This window comes from Spermophilus citellus (genome assembly GCF_964194105.1).
Source record: "Spermophilus citellus genome assembly, chromosome: 3".
Taxonomy (NCBI): Eukaryota; Metazoa; Chordata; class Mammalia; order Rodentia; family Sciuridae; genus Spermophilus; species Spermophilus citellus.
In genome coordinates, this window is record NC_138184.1 from 73,064,599 (window position 1) to 73,070,598 (window position 6,000).

Genomic DNA, 6,000 nt, shown 5'->3' on the forward strand with positions numbered 1-6,000 from the left:
TGGCCGCCTGGCTGCGTAGTGGACCTTGAATGCCCTCCCCTCCCCACGCGCGCCTAGTCGGCAGCGCCCTCCGTCGCAGGATCCTACCATGTTGATCTCCCTCCGCGACGCCTCTTTTGTACACAGCCAACCTTATCTATCGAAATGCGTGCAACGACGCAGCGGTGCGCGCTGGAGTGTATTAACTCCCAATGCTCACTTGGTCATTGGTCCAGAGCTCCACAGGGCGGGCCGAGGCCCCAGAATTCATTTTGATTGGTCATTTTACTCGACTCGGAATGATGGAGCTTTCTGGTTGGATAGGGTTTCGGCGGGAAGGTTGTAGAGTCGCCGGTGGCTGCAGTGCGCGTGGGGCTTCAGGAGTCCTCAGAACCTTGGATTGGAGCAGCTTTAACACCGTTTGTTGGGGAGCAGGACATTATCGTGCTAGTTAAGGCCTTCGCTTATGAATCCTAAATGGGGATTACGTTTTGTCTCCGACATCCTAGAGCCCCAGGTGTGCTTGCCTCCCTGTTCTTGAATATATTCCGTTTTCTGAACATGATGACCTCCAAGAGGCCTTCCTGCCATCTATGAAAATCAATACAACCCCCTCTTGTGTGCTTTCTCAGGTGCAGAAAAGTCATTTTCTTTGAGCATATGGGAACTGGGCAATTTTGGGGAACTGAACCCTTCTTTAGTGAGAGAAGAGGTGGATTTCTAGGCACTAGGGCGAGGGAGGGCACACCTTCTACGCTGAAGATCTGGATTGCAACCTAGTGCCCATTTTGAAGAACTTTGGAGTAATCATCAATTCTTCCTTCCTTTCTTTTTTTAAAAATAGTTTATAATTGTCAATGGACTTTTATTTATTTTTATGTGTGCTGAGAATGGAACCCAGTGCCTCAAACATTCTAGGCAAGCACTCTACCACTAATCCACAACCGCAGCCCCCCAATTCTTCCATTCTTAAAAATCATTTCAGATTCCTTTAAGATCCAGTGTGCATTTCACTTTTGGGAAAAGCATGGGAGGAGGAATTCCTGCTCATGGCCAGAATGGAGCCTCCTGGTGTCTCCTGAGAGGGAGCAAGCCTTTAACTCTCTATGTTTAAAAAAGCGTTTCGAACTCATTCGTTACAATAAGGCACATCACATCAAGAACTAGGGACTTTCCTGAAGTAAGAAGAGTCTCTGAAGAGTACCATCAGATATATGCTTAGAAACAGCCCCTTGGTACAAGGAAAATGCAGGGAGGTCTGATGAGAGGGAGGGAAAGCAAAAAATTATGGCATTCCCTTCCTCTTTTACTAAGGAGAGCAAATTCTTTATTAGTCAGCCCCAGGTTGCAATAACAGAATACCATAGACTGGCTGAAACAAAAGCAATTTAAGTTCCCACAGTTTTTGAGGGTAGAAGGAAGAGAGACCTCTCTTTCTATCTTGTATAAAGGCACTCTCTCACTATGTACTCATATGGTAGCACACGGCCACTTGACATCATGTCCTCACATGATAGTAGCATGCAAAATACCTAAGTCTCTTGACAATAATTCTTTGTATCATTTAATTAAGGTTAAATTAGGCTAAATGGCCCTCATATATTTAACCTCATTTATCATTAATTCTCTCCTTCCCTGTCACCAAATACAGTCACTTAGGGGATTAGATTTTAAACATATTATTTTTGGGGGGACATATTTAGTTCATTTTACAGCACCCTCCTTCTTCAAGGGTCCAACTGCATCACTACACTGAAAGGAAAGTGACCATGACACTCAGAGCAACCAAGGGATCTTTATTGCAGCAGTGTCTGATTGACTGGAGGAAAAAGCGGAGAGAGAGAGAGAGAGAAGGAGAGGAAAGAGAAGAAAGAGAAGGAGAGAGCAGAGAGAGCAAAGCGAGAGAGAGAAAAAGGGAGAAAGGGCAAACTGAGGGGGTGGGTGAGAGCAAAGCAGAAGAAAGAGAAAGCGAGAGAAGAAAGAGAGAGAGTTCCTGCAGGAAAGAGTTCTTATAGCCAAAATCTAATGGGGTCTCTGGATCTACAAGCTGCCTTGTTGGTATACAATGATTGGATCATACAGTAGTTGCTAAGGGTATCATCTTCTGCCTTCAGACAGACCAAGCAGGGGCCATATGTGGGTTTCCTTTGCACCAGATGGTGGGGGTTGAGTGTTCAGCCTTAAGGCAAACAAGAGATAAGGAACCAGATGGGTGATGGTGAGTGTTCAGCCCACCCTGCAGCTAACATTTGTTCAGCCTGCCCTGCAGCTAACATACGCGACTTAATTGTAGTCCTCATTATGTTGTGTTTTAAAGTAATAATTATTTTTCTTATTATAAAATTAACACATTCAGAATAGAAAGTGTGGAAACAGTAGGAAACAAAATAAAAAATCACCCATAAACCCACATTGTAGAGATAAGCTTAATATTTCAGTGGAGCTATTTTTGTCATTTTAACAAGTCTCTTGGAATTTAATACACATACTGTATAATTTACTCATTTGCAGTATAGAATTTGATAATTTTTTCTTTGTTTATTGAGTGGGGGTCTCATTATGTTGCCCAGGCTAGTCTCAAACTCCTTAAGTAAAGCCATCCTCCTGCCTCAGCCTTCTGAGTAGCTGGGACTAAAGACACCATCACACTGGGCTTGGCTTTTAGTTTATCAGTCAAGTATGCAACCTGAACATAATCAGCTTCAGAACATTTTTAAAAATATTTTTTTAGTTGTTAGTGAACTTTTATTTTATTTATTTATATGTGGTGCTGAGAATTGAACCCAGTGCTTCACACATGCTAGGCAAATATTCGACTACTGAACTACAATAATAGCCCAGTTTTAGAACATTTTTATCATCCTGGAAAGAAACCCATATCCTATATCTGTCAACCCTTAATTCCCCCATAATGTACTGTCTCTATATATTTACCTATCCTTGTTATTACATATAAATAGAATCACATCATATATGGTCTTGTGATTGGCTTCTTTCACTTAAGATAATGGTTTCAAGTTTCGTCCATATGATATGTATTAATATTTTGCCTTTATTAAAAAACAGATATACTGACATACAATTCAAATATCATAAAATTCTCTCAAAATACTGGATACAATTTAATTGCTTTTAATATATTCACAGAATTATATACTCATAACCCAAATCAACTGAGGAACATTTTGTTCACCACAAATTTTATTCCTTTTGATTACAGAATAATATTCCATTATTATGGGTGAATATGCCACATTTGTATTTATCTGCTGGTGAATATTTCCACTTTTTGTAATGCTGATATAAATTTTCTTTTTTAAAATACTGGGTATTGAAGCAAGGGATGATATATGACACAGCTACATCCCCAGTACTTAAAATTTTTTTTGAGCCAGGGTCTCACTAAGTAGATGAAAGTCTTGCTAAGTTGCTGAGGTTCTAGCAAAATTGCTGAGACTGGTATCCAACTTGTGATCTTTCTGCCTCAACCTGCTGAGTCACTGGGATTCAAAGCCTGTGCCATAGCACCCACCTAGAACATTCATGTACAAGTTTTGGCACTAACCATGTGTTTGTGTTTATATGAGTATATACCTGGGGGGTAAAATTACTGGTTAACATGGCAATACTATGATTAACCATTTGAGAAATTACCAAAATTAATCCTGATTTTCATACTTTAGATTAATTATGTAAACTATAATTATGTAAACTATTATGTAAATTATGTAAACTGAGTGTGGTGGCACACACCTGTAATCCCAACAACTCAGAAAGCATCAAGTTAGAAAGGCCCTAAGAATGTTGCAAGACCCAGTGTAAAAATAAAAAAAAGGTAAATTTTTTAAAAAGGACTGAGAATGAGGCTCAGTGCTTTAAAAAAAAAAAACCCAGGTGTTAATTCCAAAAGGAAAAAAAATTTAGATTAATCATGTCTATTTGTGTACTTCCATGAATTATTCAATTTTGTTTGAGCATGGGGGTTTTAACATTTGCAGAGTTCCAAATCTTAGTTAGTGGGCATTTAAGTTACTTCTACTTTTCATTATCATAAACAGCATTTCAGTGAACATCTTCAGGCAACAATTTTTTGTGCATCTCTGATTAGTTCTGTAGAAAAAATTACACAAACATTTGGTTCAAAACGGACAATTTGATGACTCTCAGTGCATAATAACAAATTGCCTTCCCAAAGGGCTCTGACAAGTTGCATTTTTGCAAGTAGTTGGGAGTGCGATATGTACTGCTTCTTATATTTTGTCGTCCAAGATCACCAAAACAGGAACATATTGTTGAGAGCCACAGCCAAAAGTGCCCCAGCAAACTTCCAGCTGCCGGCTGATGATTGGCTCACAGAGGCCCCAGCAACATCTAGCTGATTGGCTCCTCTGCGGTGATGTTCATTGGGCTGTTTCCCCACCCTTCAGACTGCCAGCTGATGATTGGCTCACAGTGGCCGCAGCAACATCTAGCTGATTGGCTCCTCTGCGGTGATGCTCATTGAGCTGTTTCCCTGCCCTTTCAGACCACGGAGCTGCTCATTGGGGGACTTCTTTGGCTCCGCCCATGCAACCCAGCCAATCGGCCTCAAGAGCAGGAAGATTGTGGGAGGTGGAGACGCTGGTGTTGGGGAGAGAGGCTTCTGCGAAGCCGGTGGTGGCGGTTGGGCTCTGAGGTTTTTTTCCTGAGGAGCTGTTTTGTTTGGCGTGTGTAGTTCTAAAAATAAAGTTAGTTTCTTTTGACAAGTGGCTCCTGAATTGTGCCCAGCCAGACTGCGGCAACATATGGAAGATGAACAGGGACATCTTTCACCCTGTGTCCACATCAATGTGTTACATGAATGAGTGATGGCAAAGGAAGGCCTAGATTATAGCAGGGTCCATGGAGCAGAGAGGAAGATACAAGTGTCATGAGTCGAGTAGTCCACCATGTGGAAACTGAAGTGACTTATTGGGAGATGAGGAAGCCACCTTCCAAAGTCATTTAGGAGCAGATGCTGGTGGGGGCGTGGTCTGAAGACTGGCAGCAACTCTTTCTTATAGTCCACTCTGGGAGCACCAGTCTTTATGCAAAACCCTGGAAGAATCTCCACCTTCAATGAGCTATCGAGGTCATCAAACTCTCTGTTCACCTGCATATCCTAGGAGAAACTCATGATAAGACAGTGCATTCTTCCTTTCTGAGAACTTGGTTGTATTACTTGTACACAAGGTCTCCAAGAAGTTCCTCTGGGCAGTTTCTCTCCCATGGATGACGATCTCACACTCCCCAAAGTATTAAAATAGAAAAGGGAAGGGATTCAAGAGGGGAGGGCTTTTAAGGGCATGCTCTATTTCTCCATGTGGGGGGATAGTTACATGGGTATATGCTGCTTGAGATCCACCTTAATCTTTAGGCACTCTTTAGCATGGGAAGAGGCCTGAGGAGAAGAGAACTAGCACACTAACTGAGCCTTTCTCTGTGCAAGTCCTACCTACAGGGTCTATCATCTCATCCGATCTTTTTCACTTTAAAAATTTTAAATTTACTATCTTCAACACAGATGGAGTCCTTCTGTGATGCCAAGGCAGATCTTGAACTCCTAGGCTCAAGAGAGCCTCCTGCCTCAGACTCCTGAGTAACTGGGACTACAGATGCACACCACTATACCTAGTTCCCATTCCCTGTACACAGTGCCCCTGGAAGGCAGGTATTAGCCCCATTTCACATAAAGAAAAGGCCGAGGGGCTGGGGATGTGGCACAAGCGGTAGCGTGCTGGCCTGGTACGCATGGGGCGCTGGGTTCGATCCTCAGCACCACATACAAATAAAATGAAGATGTTATGTCCACATAAAACTAAAAAATAAATATTAAAAAATTCTCTCTCTCTCTCTTCTCTCTCTTTAAAAAAAAAAAAGAAAGAAAATGCTAAGTTCTGGAAGGGAGTTTACTTCAACTACAAGAGTCATAAGCATACCCCTCAGAGCTGAGGATAAAATCTGGGTTAGTCAGATTAGACTAATGGTAACAATTAAAGACTA